This window comes from Alligator mississippiensis, chromosome 1, assembly GCF_030867095.1.
Source record: "Alligator mississippiensis isolate rAllMis1 chromosome 1, rAllMis1, whole genome shotgun sequence".
NCBI classification, from domain to species: Eukaryota; Metazoa; Chordata; order Crocodylia; family Alligatoridae; genus Alligator; species Alligator mississippiensis.
Genome location: NC_081824.1, coordinates 467,839,903 through 467,858,960, shown reverse-complemented (window position 1 = coordinate 467,858,960; position 19,058 = coordinate 467,839,903). Strand labels below are relative to the sequence as shown.

At 53.9% G+C, this 19,058-nt stretch overlaps 1 protein-coding gene across 4 annotated transcripts in view; it reads left to right on the top strand.

Annotated features, from left to right (window-relative positions):
* P2RY6 (pyrimidinergic receptor P2Y6) overlaps window positions 1-19,058 on the top strand; it is a 59,421-nt gene that overhangs the window by 23,679 nt on the left and 16,684 nt on the right. The window contains exons 1-2 of one of the 4 annotated variants that reach the window (XM_014603504.2): window positions 15,143-15,263; window positions 18,204-18,402. The exons of the other annotated variants lie outside the window; for them this stretch is intronic. The gene's annotated coding sequence lies outside the window, so the exon portion shown is untranslated. Of the gene's footprint in view, window positions 1-15,142; window positions 15,264-18,203; window positions 18,403-19,058 lie in introns of those variants that run through there. 4 annotated transcript variants of the gene reach the window in all.

Genomic DNA, 19,058 nt, shown 5'->3' with positions numbered 1-19,058 from the left:
AGCCAGGTAGGCATCGAGCCGCTTCTTAAAGACCCCCAGGGCAGGAGCCAGCACCACTTCCCTTGGAAGTCGGTTCCAGATCCTAGCCGCCCTGACTGTGAAGTAGTTCTTACGGATGTCTAATCTAAACCTACTCTCCAACAACTTGTGGCTGTTATTCCTTGTTATCCCGGGGGGCGCTAGGTGAAACAAGGTCTCCCCCAAACCCTTCTGGTCCCCCCTAGTGAGTTTATAGACGGTCACCAGGTCCCCCCTCAGCCTTCTCTTGTGGTCAGGTCCCGTAGCCTCTCGTTGTAGGGTCTGCCCTGCTGTCCCCGGATCATGTGGGTGGCCCTCCCCTGGACCCTCTCCATGTTGTCCACATCCCTCTTGAAGTGGGGTACCCAGACCTGGACACAGTACTCCAGCTGTGGCCTGACCAGTGTTGCGTAGAGGGGGAGGATCACCTCCTTGGCCCTACTTGAGATGCACCTGTGGATGCACGATAAGGTCCAGTTAGCCCTGCCGACCGTGACCTTGCATTGTCAGCCCATGTTCATCCTGGAGTCAATGATGACTCCAAGATCCCTTTCTGCCTCCGTGCTCTCGAGAAGGGAGTTTCCCATCTTATAAGTGTGCTGCTGGTTACCACTGCCCAAGTGCAGCACCCTGCACTTGTCCGTACTGAAACGCATCCTGTTTTTGTTAGCCCACCCTTGCAACCTATCCAGGTCTTGCTGCAGTCTTTCCCTCCCTACTAGTGTGCCCACCTCACCCCAAATTTTGGTATCATCAGCAAATTTGAACAGGTTGCTTTTCACCCCGTCGTCCAAATCGCTGATAAAGAAATTGAACAGTGCGGGCCCAAGGACCGAGCCCTGGGGGACTCTGCTGCCCACTTCCCCCCAGGTTGAATATGACCCGTCCACCACCACCCTCTGAGTACGACCCTTCAGCCAATTTGCAATCCATCTGACCGTGCAGGCATTGATGCCACAGTCGCCTAGTTTTTTAATGAGGATGGGCTGGGAGACAGTGTCAAAGGCCTTGCTGAAGTCCAGAAAGACTACATCCACGGCGACACCTGCATCCAATGCTTTTGTGACCTGATCGTAAAAGGCAATCAGGTTGGTCTGACATGACCTGCCCCTAATGAACCCATGCTGGTTGCCCTTGAGCATCATCCCCGATGCCGGCCCATCACAGATGTGCTCCTTGATGATCTTCTCAAAGAGTTTCCCCAGGATTGAGGTAAGACTGACGGGCCTATAGTTGCTCGGGTCCTCCCTCCTCCCTTTCTTAAAGATGGGGACCACATTGGCTATCTTCCAATCATCTGGCACCTGGCCTGAGCACCACGAGCGCTCGTAAAGCCATGCCAAGGGCCCTGCAATAACCCCTTCTAGCTCCCTCAGCACCCTGGGGTGGAGAGCATCTGGATCTGCTGACTTGAACATGTCCAGCCCCTCCAGAAGCTCTCTAAACCGGTCCTCCTCAACCTTATGTCTGGAGGCATTCCCCTCGAGTCCATCTTCAATCACGGTGGGGGAGTCCCGGTCCTTGCACAAGCATCTCTCAGGTGTGCCCACCCTAGCACCATGATGCTGTGTCAGGGCCTTGTTTGTGTGGGGACCAGCACAGTCCGGGTGGGAGGGAGTTTTTGCTTTCCTTGTGCAATTATTTACCTATGGGGGCAGGGGACAGCTTCAGCCCTATCCAGAGCAAAGTCCAGGGCTCTTTGGCTGGTGAGCAGAGCTGACAACGAGAGTCATTTCCCGCTAGTCCCTTCCCCCTGGCACCCAAGCCAAATATGGAGCAGGCAGCTGGAGGGGGGAAGCCCATCCCCTGCCTTCGGTGCCCCCGCACCTGTCCTGTCCCCGTTCTGACATGGGGCTAGGGCTGTTTCCTTGCTTACTGGTCCATGCAGGACTAAAGAGAGGTCTGGGGCTGGTGGTACCCTAAAGAAATGCTGTGACCACTATTGGGATTCCCAGAACAAGCATTTCCAGGAAAGGGCTCCGGCCAGAAGAAGGATCTCAGCTCAACCCAGTAAATATCTCGAGAAAGGCAGGCTGAGAGCGGCCAAGAGCACTCAGTTGTCAGGAGTAATAACTTAAAAGCTGCAGGGAAGTGCAGTGCGGCTCCGGCCCTTGCTGGCTGGAAGCCCAGGATGGCCGCTGGAGAGATGCAGGCGTTTCCCTCTGCACACCCCCACGACAGCTCCATGCCCCTTTGTGTGCATCAGTGGGGGTCACGCCAGCATGAAGGAAAAGCGGCATTGGGGTTGGGACTTAGGAGAGCTGGTTCAGACCCTGGCTCTGTCACCGGCTCCCTGTGGGACCTAAGCCAAGACACTGACTTTGCTTTGTAAGTAGCTGTGAAATGGGCCTGATGCCCCCAGCCTTCACCCGCCTTGCCAAACTAGTCTGTCTGGTTTCCTGCTCAAGCACTTGGTGGGACCAAAGCGTCCTCCAGCAGCCTAGCCAAGGTCGAGTGTGGGGAGCTCATGGGAGCTTCCCAGCATGGGTGCACAGGCTAGGATCTTGTGAGCCTTGCTGGACAAGCATCCGAAAAGCTCCCTTGGTGCTCCCTCCCCGATCAGCGTGGCTTAGAGCAGGACATTGCACACAGCTGCCTTTCACTTCCTATTCTAACTTGCTGTGCGGTGCTAAATGGTGGTTGCTTTTCCCCTCCCCAGAGCTCGCTGCATTTCTGTGGCAGCAGGGTCAGTCTGCCATCTCAGTGCAACTCCACTGGGTGAAATGGAAGCAGGATGTGGCCCCTGGTTTTTACTCCCCAGGATGGAGAGTGCTAGAAGTTGAGGGACTGGGCTGATGGCAGCCTGGCCTGGTGGTTAGTGCTACCATTTGGAACCAGAGTCCAGATGTGCATCGTGGCCGGGAGCTGGGGTCAGGGAACCGCTCAGGGTCTGGAGAGGGCTTAGGGCAGCTGCTGGCTTCTCTACTGACCAGCCGGAGGGGACCGGCCAAGTGCTGGGGCTTCATTAAAAGACCCCCAGATACGCACTGTGGCACCAGGAGAAAACTGGAGCTGACAGCTGCATGCAAGGAGAGCCACAGGCCTCAGCTTCAGAGGGGTCTGAGCCCCGACAACCCTGCCCAGGCCCAACTGGCTGCCAGGAGCCCTGGCAATTGTAGTGATAAAGTGCTGGGTAGAAGCAGGCTGTTATTCGGATGTTGTCTTCCTCTTGCTGGCTGAGCCGTTCTGGACTTTGCTTCCCTTTTGGACCCATCAGCACTAAACCAAAGCCTCTACAATGCCTCCGGGCTAAGTCCAGCAATGCGTCTGTGTGCCAAGAGAAAGCTGGGCCTGGAGATCGGAACCAGATGGGAACAAAACAGCGATAGTCCTTAGCGTGAGCTCTGCTCCCATCTGAATAGCTGAAGGCTCCCGCTAAGAGGACCAGCAGGGCAGTGGTTAACCATCCTGCCATCATTATGGTCCAGAGTGAACACATCATTATGCTGAATAGAGACAACTCAGACAGGTGTGATCCATCAGGCCTGTCAGTCGGTCTGACTGTTGCCTGCACAGGTCGTTGTTTGTTCAAGGAAGGCTTCAGTTCTTCAGCCACCAATAACGCCATCAGAGGAGCGTGAGTGCAGCATGTGGCCAGGTACCAGCTCATTCAGCCCCTACCGTGGTCCCTTCCATAGCAATGCAGAGCGCCATGTTGGCCAGCTGGCTCCAACGTCCCCGGTACATCTGTTTGGTTTGGCTTTCCCTCTAGCCAGGATAAATCCTGGCTGGATCTTTATCAGAGGCTTCCTGGAAACATGGTTCAAAAGCGTCTCTGCTAAAGGCTTTTCGGAGCCAGCTGTTCACACAGAAGACAAAGCTGGTGCCAGCCACGGACTCCCTCTGTCGGGGGAATGGGCTCCTGGGAAAGACAGGCTTTTGCTGAGCCGTGCAGCGGGAAACACTGGCTGCATGCTGCTGCAGCGCGGGGAACCTTTGGCATTGCTGCTTTTAGCATGAGCGCCAGCGCCAGCCCCCTGACAAAGGGGAGAACAAGCTTCCCCTTATTCCAGCCTTGGCAGGGGAGAGGAACCGGGGAAAGCCTTCGAGTGACCACTGAGCAACGCAGCAGGAGGGTTGTAGAGCATCTGTCACGGCACGCTCACATGAATGCACGCACCTTGCTTGAGTCGTCGTCTTCCCGTCTGCGTTCGAGTCTTTCGCTCTCTGCAAAGCATTGCCCTGGGTGTGTGTGTCCACGGCACCTCTGGCCGTCAGTGTGCTAGGTGCTATACATGTGCCCAAATGGCAATCCCTGTCCGAAAGAGGTTGCGATCTAAATAGACAGGGTGGATAAAGGATGTGGAAGAAAAGAGGGGTAGTGAGTCCATGGGAAAGGCTGGAGATCTGGATCGGTACGAGGTGTGGGGGAAGGGAAGCAGTGTTCTCTGTTTCCTCTGTCCCCTTTGCTGCATGTCCGTCCTTGTAGATATGGGCCAGGGAACTGAATATAAGTCGGTCACCTTTTTGGTAGAGAGAGTTTTACCCCTCCTTGACAGCAATGGAAAGAATCACAGGCAGCACTGATCTCTGCTGGACTCTGCAGATGTGGGTACAGATGTTCACGTGCTTCACCCAAGGGCCTGGGGCCTCAGGAGACCTGGATTCTGTGTGGCGGTGTTGCTGGCTGACCTGAAGTGAGGGATGGCACAGCTCTGTGCCTCAGTCTTTCCACCTTTGAAGTGGGGATAGGACACTGACCTCCCTTTAGAAAGGGTCACTGGGGGTGAAGAAGTGACATCTCAGTGTTATTATAGAGTTTCCTGGGGCTTTCCCGAAAGAGGGCTGAGGTTCTCCAGAAGCAGACTTATCTCTTGCTTACTGTTTCTGGATGCCCAGCAGTGTGCCTGGCTGTAGTCTAGGACAGGACCGCGGCTCATCCAATCCCCAGCACAAGCACAGGACTCATGACAGTCACTTTCTTTTGGGGTTCACCACCTGAGAATCAGTAATGTTGTGCACCTGGCACCAGAGCTGGCAGAGGAAGGGGGATGATACATGTAGGTCATTTGTAATGCTCAGAGCATGGCAGAGGCAGGTGCTTAAAGTTACCTGTGTGCTGCTTCGGGCTGGGATCTGGGCATGTTTATCCCATCCTCAGTAGGAAATGCAGAGGGACGGGAATGAGGAGACAGATGTGTCCCGTGAGCTGGTGTGGAAGGGGCAGAGCCGGGCTCCTGAATGTCTGCAGAAGCAGCTCATTTCATTTTGTATAGCCCTGCTTCCACTCCTGATTTGGTCCACTGTACAGGTGGGACCCACAGAAATGCCCCTCTTCCTGTGTGGCCTTCCTTGGTCCAGAGGGAATCCTCCTAACTCCTGTGCACAGACCTACACTTCTCCGGCAGTGCATTATACTGGTCGCATTTTACAATGCTAGCTGGCAAGTAGTCCGCTGTAACTTTCCATAGTGTAACACTACGGTTGTCTGATTCCTCCTGCAGCTTTCAACACAGAAGTTTCTCTTTATTCTCCACTCCCAACATGCACGTGCAATGGGGTAGTGCTTGCTTAGCTGTGCACAACACCTGCCTCGTTCTGCCCCAGAGGTGGCTGCATCTCAGTGGTGGGCGAGCGGTCTCGGTTACACAAGGTCTGTAAAAGCCGGCGGGGCTCCATCAGGATCGAGGATTGCTGTAGTGATCTCTGTTCTTGGCCTGAGAGGATGTTTGTCCCTGGGCTACATTCATCCCCGAGACACCTTCAGTGAAACCCATGGCTTTAACAGCAGAAATTCGCATCCTGGGGAGCGAAGGGGGAGTCAGACCAGAAAGCTGAGCTTTTCAGAAGACCCTTGGGATTTGGGGCACCCTTTGGGAAAACCAGGCCCTGTTATAGCACCTTCTGCCGGGCAGTGAGAAGGGGCAGCTGCCTTTTTGGCCACCAAGCACTTCTCCCTTGTCCATGCAGCACGTGGCAGCTGAGAGGAAGAGCGCTAAGTCAGCCCCCTTTGCAGAAAAAGCCCTATGATTGTATCCTGCTAGCGACTTGCATTGTTTCTTCCTTAGAAAACCACCTCCAAAGTGTGCGCTGTTCCAAGGCGCGAGGCTGAAATTCGCTTGGTGTTTATTGTCTCCGCGGTGCACGGCAGGGGGAGTTTGTCGGGGTGCGGCTGCTGCTGCTGGGCCGTCTGCCTGTCACGCTCAGCCCACAGCTTCTGCCAGGCTTTTGTTAATAGACTTTCTTAAAAAAAAACCCCCAACATAACGCTAGAATAGGATGCTCATTTGCCTTCTTGGGACTCCATAGCCGCCCCTTCCCAAGTCAAAGCAGTGCTGCACCCGTACCCCCTCCCTGGGGGACAAGGGTGCTCTTCAGAGCACGAGCCTCCACTCTGGGACTATTTAATAAGCAAATACATTTGCTCTCCCCAGAGCATCCAATCCAGCAGGGTTCCCAAGACAGAGCCTCACCCTGTGGGGACAGGAAATGGGCCCGTGGGTCTCTGGGTTATGCAGCTTTATTTGCAAAGGTCAGCAAATTCCTCCCCAGGCTGTCACCTGGATTAACCCAGACCTCCACCTTCACACCTTCCCTAGGAAGTGCCCCTTTGAGTCCAGGCTGCGGACAATATCCCCCCACACTAAATTCAGCTGCTGCCTCTATTATCAGCAGGCAGATCCCCCTGCGCCTGCACTGCCCAGATTTTCTTGTGCATCAACCTTTCCTGGTGTTTTCAGGCCTTGCTAACTCGCCAGCACCACTCCCTGCGGTGCCCAGGACCTTGAGAAGGGGCAGTCTCCCTGTGCATCCAACAAGCCTGACTAGCAGGATGAGATCTGCTTTGACCCCTGACCAGTGTAACACTGGGGAAAGTCATCTCTTCCCCTGAACCAAGGTTGTGCAACCAATCCGGTCCATTGCAGCCTCGTGCCGCTGGGCAGCAAGGCTGAGCTTTCATAGCTAATGGGGCCTCTCGTTTCTTCCTCTCTTTGTCCCTTCGGTAGAATTAAAACCCCTGAGAACAGAGAAGTGTGCGGTAAAGAGAAGAGGAAATCCTGGACATGCTGCAGGCGCATGTTGTCTGCTGGTCGGGGCCCTCGGGCTGTTAGTCTCATAGACTTCCATGGGCACTGGGTTGCTCTCTTGAGCAACTGTGATCTTGCCTGTGGTTACACAACAGAGTCGGGGTGGCACACCTGGCAAAGAGGAGATACACCCCTGCTGATGCAGCCGTTCTGAAGTAACGCTCCATCTGGACATCGCCATGCTGGCAAAAGAGGGCTTCATCTGCCTTGGCTCGTGTCCTTTGGGGAGGTGGTCTAACTAGCCTCTGCTGGCATATGTAATGTCTTTAATAGGGGAAGCTGCTGACTTCGCTCTGCCAGCAAAGCTGTGGCTGCAATGGCTTCCTAATGTAGACAACCCTTCATCATTTTCTTCCACTGTTTCTTTTCCAGGAAAAACCCCTTGGTTTTATAAGCCTTGTATAGCACCTTCCTGCATAACCACTTCCATGCGTTGTCCCAGCTCTAACTCCCAACACCCATTTGGATGCCAGGAAGCATCACCACCGTCTTAGAGGCACGAGCTCCCGGGTTCCCAAACATTGCATGGACTCTCTCCCAGTGCAGAAAGCCAAGGGAAAAAATAGGGTCAGGGTAGATAGAAAAATAGCTGCAGACATGAGTCTGGAGCTCATGTCCTTCTGGTTCTCGCTGATGAGAGGCTCAGTGCAGGAAGCAGTGGGTGAAGTGCCCTGGCCTGTCTTGTACTGAAGCACAGCCTAAATGGCTGTGAGGTTCCAGGACACTTTCATTACAACACAACGCCGCTCGGACGCGTGCTGCAGCACAGCCATGGGGTGCCCTCCGAATGGGTGACATTAATCACAGGGGGTCTGGGACTTGAGGCAAGCTGCGGGACAGCAGCTGTTCAGTGCAATGAGCTGCTCCTGGCAGGGCTGATCTAATTCCCACATGGGCTTTTAATGAATCTACTTAGGGTAATATCCCCCCATTAGCGATGCGGCAGATCTAATAAAGGCAGTCAGCTCACAGCATGAGCCTTTGACGCCAACGTGAATTCATGCTGGCATAGCTTGACGGGATAAGACGGCTCTTGAGATCTGGGAGCAGAAGAAGAGGTTGGGGAGGTTGGTGATGAAGGTGAGGGAGGTCGGTGACTATTGAAAGCAATCTGGGAGATTGATATTGTGAATGGGTTGAACCGTACAATTAATGACTAGAGGTGTACTGATACATCAGTCCCATATCGGATTGGCACTGATATAAGGAAAATTGACAGTATTGCCAATCAGCTCTTTTTTGGCTGATGTGGCCCATAATGTCGCCGATAAATGCCCTGTGCATACCTACCGCATGTGGGCGGCCAGGAGTGCAGCCCAGCAGCATGGAGAGCAGCCGGGTCTGGCTGGTAAGTCTGTTGTGAGGGAAGGGGTGTGAGGGGGTACAGATCATTGAGGGAGGGAGTGGGAGGGGGAGCAGAGCTGGGGCAGGGGTAGGCGCTGCACAGCTGGGACAGAGCCACGTGTGGCTTATCCAGGAGGTGTGGGGAGGAGGTGGTAGCTCCTACTGCTGCACACGCGCCAGGAGGGCATGGGGGACGTGTGCCCCCTGGATCTGCTTGCATTACAGGGTGGGCTGCTGCTGCGGGCTGGGACCGGGGGTGGTGCTGGGCTCTTCCTGGCAGCGGGGTTGGCCCGGGGCTGCACTCGGGGCAGGTAGCGGCAGCTCTGGGAGGGGGGCTACAATGAATTTTGGGGTGGCTGCAGCCTCCCCCCCCATAACCCCTGCTCCTAGCTATACTACCTGCCCCAAGTACAACCCAGCCCCCTGACAGCAAGAGCCTGGCACCGTCTCCAACCCCAGCCCGCAGAGACAGCCCACCCTCGCCCTGCTTGCAGATCTGGGGGCACATGACCCCCATGCCCTCCCGAGGTGTATGCAGCGGTGGTAGCCGCCACCCCCTTCCCATGCCCCCCGAACTAGCCGCTCGCAGCTCCATCCTGCTCCCTGCCCTGGCTGTGCAGTGCCTGTACCTATCCCTACCCCAGCCCCACTCCCCCGTTCACTGCGAGGTCCTTGATCTGCCCCTCCATGCCCCTTCCCTCCCTCCACCCCTTCCCCCACAACAGACTTAGCAGCTGGATACTGCTCTCCAAGCTGCCCAGCTGCATGTCGGCTATTGAATTGGTATCAGCCAATATGGATTGTTAAAAATCGGCCATTGGTAACAGCTCAAAAAATCTCTATTCGTACACCCCTATTAATGACATTACATCATGTTGGGGAACAAATCTCCTGGAATAGCTTCAGCCAGAGTTGGCAACCCTATTCAATATGTGTGGGTATTCCAGATCCCCACCACAAAATTTCCATGTGCTAATGAGCCCCCAATCATGACTGGAACTGGGTGTTCTTGTCATGAGTCTTGGGATCATCCAAACATTTATATGCAGGTAAAGTGCAGGGCATCCTGGTTTGGCTCCACCTGATGGAGGACAGGGCCCCATTAAACATATGTGAAAGGCTGAAAGAGGAGTTGACAGGGGGATTCTGGATGAACTGGTTGGGGTCTCGTTTAGTGATGTTTACCAGGCATTTAAGGCTGGTGAAGAAACAGGGATCATTGGAAATGGGAAAGAAAGGCGCAGCTCAGCTGTGGGAGTGAAAAGGAAATTGGGATGTATGCAATATAGTGGCTCACCATGACTTTGAAAAGAGTTGGTGCTGAGGGGGACTGTGCACACTGGGTACTCCTTATATATTTTATTTAGATGAACCTAGATCTCTTTTTTTTTTCTTTTTAAACTTTGTGTCTCGGGCTAAATTCAGCAAATCAGCTCTGAATTCTATCAACTGAGTAACACTGAATTGCTCATGTCTGTGTGGTGCTACCACTGTGTGGAAAAAACTTACCTCCGCTAGACAAGGAGCAGAGCCAGCAGGACACCACACCGGAAGCTGAGTGTGGCAAAAATGAAACTGCAGCAGATGGAGATACCGCAGCAAAAGAAGAAAGAAGAAGAAAGGCACAGGATGGCACCACATCAGGAGGACACATAAGTAAGACAAGAAGGCAGTAGGGAACGCTCAGGCCAAGACAATGTCCCAGTCCCCTCCGTCACAAATCTAGCGGGCCCAAGCACCAAAGTGCTCACCATACCAAGTCTGATGGCCCAAATGACAATATCTTTGGTTGGCATTAGGCAGGGTATAGGGGAAGCAGAGCCCCAAAGCAGGAAGGACAATTTGGGACCCTCAAAGGAAGGCACCAAGGGGGACGGGATCGACCATCTTCCTCCCAATAACAAACCATTTAACAGCAAAGGCATGGCAGGCGAGCCCCCCCCCCCCCGGGTAGTCTGACTAGAGTCCACCCACTAACAAGCCTGTTTCTTCCTCAAAGCAATGGCGAAGTCAGAGAAAACCACATGTACCTGATGCACAGGGGAGAGGCTAGGGAGACTACACACCGGCAAGTCTTCTCCTTCCCAGACTCATCAGCCTGGGGCTTCGGATGCTCCCAAATCCATGTCAGGCATCCTACGTGCAGGCCTCAAACCTGGATCTGGAACTTGATTCAGAACTGATTTGGCCCTGGAAAGGGAAAAAAAATCAATATGTTTACCCAACATGGACTATGTGTTTTCTAGCTATGCTTAATGTTGGCTGCATTTAATCAACTTCATAGTTGTTTTCCATTACTGAGCATATGCTGCTTTTGGCAGCTGCTTAATAATATCCAATGTATTTAATGAAGTTTCCTTGCCTGCAATTATAAGGCAAGAGCTAGGAGAAAAAACCTTGTTTAGTATTTGAGTAAACATGGTAATACATGTCCTCAGACCCCCAGTCACACCTGATGTAATGTGGTGGGGTACATGGCAGACACACACCTACACTGGTGACAGTAAAACTAACGATGGCCTCATCTTCACCTCTCTCCCAGCCAGGTAACTCCTGGTTGTCCAAAGCAAGCACCGTTACTTTTGTCCACGATCCAGACCTGCAACCCATAGAGACCACAGACAATCTGCCTTCCAAATCCAAATAGACAAGTCATTGGCTCTACCTGCTCCGCTCTGTCTCCTTGACTACTTTGGCTGTTGACTGGGCAAAGCTCGTGACATCTTATGAGCCTGCCCAGCTGGATGGAGGAACCATTGGGACGTCCACCACGCGATGTATCTTGGGTCATTCAGGCTGGACGTGAACACCCAGAGCTGCTCATGAGCTTCGGATGTCCCCTTCCCATGTGTTTTCTGCCTCGATGCAGGCTGCAGAAATGCTCTTACACTGCTGTAAACGCTGCTGTTCTGCTGTAAATCAGTTTTACTTCACCTTTGGCTGCTGCCTGGAGACCTGCTGGAGCAGGGAGCCAGCATTACAGCTGAACCATGAGAGCGAGCAGTACCAGCATCCTGGCTTGGGTCACAGCAGGGCACTCCCCTCAGCTAGCTGTCCGATATGAAGGGAAGGGAAGGCAAAGCCTAATTATTGAGCAGTGCTGACTTTGAGGCTTGGCATTTCCTCATCGAGGCCAGGTATAGGACCCCTCTCCCCTGGGGCAAGTAGAAATGCTTTGCAGAACAATAAATTCCCCTTGGCATTTGCCTTGGGTCAGTGATCAGGAAGGAAAGGCTGAGACCCTAGTCAGATGTGTGAAAGGAGCTGTCAAGGTCAATTGCTGGCTGAGGAAGCTGACATCACCTGTGACGCACCTGCAGCAGGAGGCATGAATTGTGCAACCAGGCACAAACACACCTGTAATTTAATCTCCTTTGAGAGCCGGGTTCACTGGAAGAAAACAGTTTATGCAATCGCTTCAGCCCTACTGCTTTGGATAGAGTCACCCCTTCAGTGCCTGCAAGCCAGGCAGGGCCGGTGCTCTGTGATCAGAGCTTTGATCCATTTATGAAGGGCATCATGTGGCATGCAATACTGGATGTGATGGACCAGAGGTCCTGTCCAGTTCTCCATTTTGACTGGAGACTGCTGAGGAAACTGGAGAGAGGTGTTGGCAGTGCTGTCACCCACAAAAGGATCAAAATCCCAGCAGGATATAAGGCACTGCAGTGTTGCAGCCTGCTGTCTTTTAACCTAGGAGGAGGTCTTGCAGCAAAGGAACTTGAGGTGGGATGTCAGGAAGAACTTCCTCACTGCGAGGGTGGATCAGCGACAAGATCAGGGGTTGTGGACTCTCCATCCGAGGGAGTTTTAAGAGCAGGTTACATGGCTAGATTAAACACAGGGCTAAGAGAGGCTTTGAGCAGGGGGATTGGACTAGAGGCACCCTCCTGCGAGACCTTCCTGCCCTGTTTTCCCATGACTGTAGGCAGCTCCAGTCAGGAGGGCTCTGGTGTCTCCCTGTCCAAAGGCACCCTAGCTGCCCCCTGCATGGTGGCTGTATACCTCCATCCCCTGCGGTTCCCACTGGACGGGGTAGCCTTCACTCCCTGCTCTGCGCTGTTGTGCATCAGCGCTGTCAAACAGCTGCTGCCTTTCAGTGGGGTCTAACGTGCTTCCAGCATGTGGCTTGTTCTCAGTGCTGTGGGGCGAACGGTAAGGTGAAGATAACACCACGATCTGGCGTCTTCATCAAAGCCGTGCACTGCGCTGGTTAGCCCCCCCGCCGTAACAGCTGGACACAGCAGGACTGACCCAGACTCCCCGCTCTTTGCTAACGAGCAGGAAAGGAGATGCGGTAGATTCTGCCCTTGGTGCTTGCAGGCTGTTAGTCCCCAAATTAGGCTCCTTTCACTGGGGGGCCCCTGTGCCCTCTGCTTCTCTAGCCAGGTCCTGTCTCTGGAAACCGTGGAGCAGAGGGCAGTCACCTAAGTACCTGTCTGTACCTAAGGGCAGGCACTCATGAAGGCAGCAACCTTTACATTGCTCCATCAGGGCTGGTGAGTGTAACAAGGAAATACCGGTGCCTCTCTGCGGGGTGTTGGAAAGGCCCTGACCAGGCAGAGCCTTGCACCTTGAAACCCTGAGAACCTGGAGACATATTGGCCAAAACCCAGCGAAACACCAAGGCAAAACACCCAGCAGCTCCCCCCAGTATGAAAATACCAAGTGTGTCGGGAGATTTCAAGTGCATCACAGAACCCTCTCTGATCCTTGGACCCATTTCCCATTTTCTCATTTCTTTCTTCTCCATTTCTTTCTCCTTCCCCTCCTTAGCATGAGGATCTTCTAGCCAGCTAGCAAGGGATCCTTCTGCTCATCCAGCCCCCTCTTGCAGGCTGGACTTGGAGGATGGGAGCTGGAGCCCGGGAGTTTTCTGACTATTGAACACCCACCCCGGTCCACTGATGGTGCCTTTCAAAGTGATGCTTTTGCCTCTGAAAAGGCACTTCTCTCAGAGAAGGACTTAGGCCTCTTGGGGGGTGTTTGGATTCAGGTCTGAATTGCACACCCAGAGCCATCGCAGTTTTTAGGGTCTCTTTGCATGGTACATGTCTGGCTTGGAGAAAGCAGGGAGCTAGAGGGCAGTGGTGGACCCCGTTCTTGCTGGGTGAGGAAGGATGATCAACTGGTTAGAGCACGTGTCAAGGATGTGTGAGGCCATGGGATCAAGTCTCTGCAGCACTACGGGCTTCTGAACGTGGAGGGGATGGGCTAGGCATGTTCACTGGTGTCGGCCCAGCCTGTCAGTACAAGCTGCAGGATGCAGTCCCTGAGCGATGGAGAATAGCCAAAGAAAAAGGCTCATAAACCTCCCCAGCTGCCAGCAAGGAGCTTCCCCTCAACAGCGATGGGCTGAAAGCTTTGGTATTGATCCAGACCTGCTCCCTCACATTTTCCTCCTCTTGCTGGCTGCTTGCCCACCTCCTGGCCAGAGTAAACCTCTTCCCTCCAGCCTTGCACTGGCCCCGGTGTTGCTCTCAGCTCCATCCACTTGCCCTCTCCTCCTGGCCTGTGTGGACACCCCATGACTTCCTCCTGTCTCCACACCACCCTGACATGTAGATGGGGCTCCCTGTCCCAGTTTGCCTACATCTCCTCAGCCACATTCCTCCCTGGATCCGTTGGAGAGCATTGCAATCTCTCCAGCCCATTGCAAGCACTCCCAGCCCATTGCAATCTTTCCAGCCCATTGCAATCTCTCCAACCCATTGCAAGCACTCCCAGCCCATTGCAATCTCTCCAGCCCATTGCAAGCACTCCCAGACCATTGCAATCTCTCCAGCCCATTGCAAGCACTCCCAGCCCATTGCAATCTCTCCAGCCCATTGCAATCACTCCCAGCCTAACCCATCTTCCAGGCCCCTTTCCCTGATGGGGAAGGGAATATCTTCACTTGCATATCTTGTGCCACCTAGGATAACAGATAATGGATGATACGAGGACAGGATGCATTTGAGGCTAACGTGCAGCTCTCGGCATTGGGTGACTGGGGTTCAGTTCTCCTGCCTCTGAGGTATCACCTGGGCTCATGTATCCCAAAATCTCCACAACTGTTTGGTGCCTCCCGGCTTTGAAGACCTGGCCTTAAGTGAGATGATTTTGCTTCAGGGAGCAACATGAAGGGTACAATTAATGCTGCACAGATCATTGACACCACTTGCAGCCCCGGATGCTGGTATGTCTCTCTATATGACCCTGCGGGCCTGCTAATTAGCTCTGCTGAGAGGCAGAGCCAGATAATCTGTGCCTAGTGCCATGTGAACGCGGTGCTTGGCAGCATCGTGAGGAGTCCTCGCAGCAGCTGCAGCAGGATGTTGCAATCCAAGACCGACTTTTCACACTGGGGGCAAAAATCCCATTTCGGGGAGTCCTCAGGGGACACTGGGACATGGCCCTAAAATAGCACCCTGCTTTGGTCCCCTGGAAAATTCAGGACCATTGGTCACTTCTGGTCTAAGACACTGCGCCCCCAGTGATACGGCCAAGGCAATGTGGCTGAGTGACTGCCGGTCTCGTCTGGAAACGAATGCGTCTCCTTGACACTTTCAACGCAAATTGTGAACTCTTGCAAATCCCAGTGGGCACCAGATCAATAATTGCTTCATATCCGAGCACTTGCCAAGAGCCGCAGAGCCCCTCAGCCCATGCAGGTCACGGGCTGTTTTCCTGTGTATTGATATTCCACTGAACAAATAAACTCTGCGACTGACTCAGTGGCTGGAAATTGGACTCTGGCTTGGAGAGGGTGCTGCGGGAGCTGGCACGTGGGCCCTGGACCTGGAGGAGGGCTTAAGCAGAGACGGTGCTGGCTGTACAGCCGAGCCCGCAGAGACATATGCAGCCAAGACTGCAAAAGCCAGAAGCAGGGGGGTAAGTCCTGAAACGCTGCTTCCTCTTTAGAGTAGCACGAGGGAAAGAAAAGGGGTCTGGACCGTATCACTGTTCATGACGGCAGGACAAGAATGAGCGCGGGAAACAATAAGCCTCTTTGTTGCTCTGGAAAACTCAGCACGTGGAGAACGGATGTGGCACCAATAAACTTTTCAGCCGCACCGTGACTTGCTATATGTGCACGGGCCAAGGGAAATGAGGAAACGAGGGAAAGGTGCAGATGACTGCACGGGCGAAAGGGTTTAAAAGTCAGAAGAATTTTCACAGAGGGAGGCCTCTGGCGAGGAAGCCTTGCAGATGTGGGGTAGGACTCGCTTCTGAGCTGTTCCTCTTCCATGCCGAGGGGATGTCAGAGGGGTCACCCCAGCGTTTACTGGAGTAACAGAGCCTAATGCAGCATGGACTGATCACTGGAGCAGGGGTTAGACACTTGGTGAAGCAGAAGCCTCTAAACAAAGCACAGGCTGCTTCCAACTCAGCCCATCCCACTGCCGCCACCACGCCACAGGATGGATAAAGTGGCTCCATGGGCCTGATCCAGCCTGTGGGCCACAGATTGCAAACCACTGATTTAAGGCACGTAAGTGAAACTCAGAGGAAAGGTGGGTTCAATCCCTGGTCCCTGCCACAGTCTTCCAGTCTGACCTAGAGTCCCTGCCCAATCCTGCCTCGCAGGAAGGCTTGTGAGGAAAATCAGATTCAAGATTTGCAGGCCCTATGGTCACAAAGGCCATATAAATGGTACAATCATGTCCATGAAGGCACTAAGCTTCATTACGACTCTCTGGGAGCTATACAGCTATTGCCGACCTCCTATAGATGGAAAAATGGGGCCAACCCCAAACTTTCCCACAACGCTCCCTTGATCATGGATGCCTCTCCAGGACTGGCTGCTCAACTTGAAAGATCTTGCTTGAACCTGGTTCTCAACAAGGTGCTTGGCCCCTGGGTCTCTAAGGGAAGACAGCGGGAACTGCACGTGGGTCAGGGCTTTGAGGAAAAAGCAGGGTCTTAGACCAGAAGTGACCAATGGGTCCTGAATTTTCCAGGGGAGTGAAGCAGGGTGCTATTGTAGGGCCACGTCCCAGTGTCCTCTCAGGACTCCCTGAAACGGGATTTTTGCCCCCAGTTTGAAAAGTCAGTCTTGGATTGCAACGTCCTGCTGCAGCTGCTGTGAGGACTCCTCATGATGCTGCCAAGCACCACGTTCACATGAAGCTAGGCACAGAATATCTGCCTCTCAGCAGAGCTCATTAGCAGGCCCACAGTGTCGCGCTGGGAGAGATACCGGCATCCAGGGCTGGATGTGGTGCAATGGTGCAGTGGAGCTGGTTCGATCCAGCAGAACTTTCTTGGCTGAACTTCACATGAGGTGCAAGGCACTAGAAACCCAGGTCCCTGTGCCTCACTTCCCCAGGTGTGGAACAGGAAAGAGAGTGCTTTCTGACCTCACAGAGATGTGGAAGGGTCCCTTCATTCACATCAGTGAGGTGTCTTCATCCTGTCGTATTGGAAACCTCGCAAGGGTCTGAAAGCCATGCCATTGGATTTCTGCTGGGTTTGTGACCCCACTCATGACTACCGCGCTGTCACTTGGGGCCATGACCCCTCATTTGGGACCCACTGAACTAGAAGAGAAGCTAAGCCTGTGTCTAAGCTTTGGGAAGAGAGGCAGGCCTGGCCTCTCCTGAAAGCAGAGCTCCACGCATGATATCCAAGTCCATACTGCTAATTCTGCGGTTGAGCTCAGGGCTGTACAATGAATACAACTAACAACAATCCCAGCCCCAGAGACCTCCCAGCAGATGGGATGCAATAGGAAAGGCAGAAATTGGAGGTCATGTCTGGGGAGCATTTCCCCTCCCATCCCATCCTATGGTGAAGGACATCTGGAAAGGGCCATGGTCAACAAATTGGCTTCTTCTGGCCGTCAGAGAAGAAGTGAGTGTTGAGGAGGGGCTGGCATCAGAAGAGGCTGGTCCTACTGGGGTTGGAGATTAACCCATAAATAAGGATGGTGCTGGGAAACTGGTCAAGGAGGGCAGTGGGGGAAGGACATGGATAGAGCCCTGGAGTTGGTTGTGTTGGTGTCATGGAGCTGAGGTCCTGAGGCAGGCCAGAGTGGTGCTCTGGAGCTGGGTGAGGGGGCAATAAGCTAGCAGAGCAGGAATAAGGAGAGAGTTTAAGAGGTGACAAGGCCTCTTCTTCCCAGTTCATGGCAGTGAGAAGCACAAGTGGCTGCAGAAGCTGCTGGGAACAAGGGCCGAAGCCGCCTTGCCTACCAGCTCTATGCAAACCATCCACAAGCAGTGTGTGGACTGCCCCTGCACCACAGCCCCAGCATGGGACCTGCGATCTTCAGCCACATGCTGCCACCTTCTGTAGCAATATCCCAGCACGCTGGATGAGGAGCTCTCCTTCCCATTGTCTGTGCCCAGAGAAATGTCCCTGGAGGGAACGAGCTCAATGCATCTCACTCGTACTCTCCTTAGCTTAGCCGTTGGCAGCGTGGATAGGCAAAGCCTCCGTCAGCCACACAGCTGCTCTCTGCCACTTGACATTTGGACCTGGTTCTCATTGTCATGAGGCTGATGCAGTGTGACCCCCTCCAGCTCCTGCTGTCTCTCCCTCCTGGTCCCCTCTACCTTGGTTTTCTGGCAACAGGGGGGTCAGGATCTCTCTGTCGGCAATGAACACAGAGAGTCCTCTTGCTTCTGGCCTGCGCTGCAGCTCTGCTTTTCGGGCCAGTCCCAAATCCTGTTCTGTGGTTTGAGGCTGTGGTTAATGGACCCCATGGATGGTCAGATTTGCTGATGCTATCACTTTGGGGCTTCGTTCCCTGCTCAAGCACCCAGGGCGTCACCCAGTTGCTTTTCCGGTTCTGCTTCTTTTATTTACAGCCCTTTGCTGCCTTTACAGTTGTCTTATCTGTCTGCATGATGCACGGTGCCTACCACCCTCTTGCCTTCCACCCGATCCCACCCAGGATACATAGGGGACCATCCGTCCGCTGGAACAGAGGCTGAAGGGTGGTTTATTCTGCAAGCTGGTCACTCGGAGGGGTAAACAATCCCCACAGGCCATGCTCCCTTCCCAACTGTCCCTGATGTGAGCTGTGGTAAGTAGCAGAGCACGCATTAGATGCTCTAGTCTGGTGGGTGACCTTGCATAGGAAGCCATAACTCAGCACATTCAAACCTGGGCATGGACCAAGACCTAGACTAGGGGCAGCCAACCTGCCACAGGTGGCATGGGCAGCCCCTGCGTGCGGCGCACAGCAGTTTAGGGAGAAAACAGGCAGCAACAGAGAGGACCGGGAGCAGAAAGCAGAGCAGCAGATCAGACAGGGGCACAGGGCGGAAAACAGGAGATGATCAGGTAGGGAGCATGGGTAGGAAGCAGTGGATTGGGCAGGGAGCACGAGGGAGGGAGCAGAAAGCAGAGCAGCAGATCAGCTGGGGGAAGAGGGTTGGAGTGGCCTTCGGGGAAGGTGTGGGGCTACTTTGTGTCATGCCTGCCAAAAAGGTTGACCCCCCGCTCTAGACACCCCCTGCACTGGGAAGGAAACAGCAAGGAGCTGGCTTTGTTTTCGGGACAGGGTGACAAAGACCAGCTGGGGGGGGGCATGTGCCCTTGGGGAGGTGTTCACAAGCTTGAACCCGCAGGGCTCTCTGAGCAGTAGCGTCTACTCCTAGCTGCAGCCCGTGAGTCCTTTGGCTTTCATCAACCAGAGGCTCCTTTCTCCCTTCCTTCAGCGTTACAGGCACAAAAGCT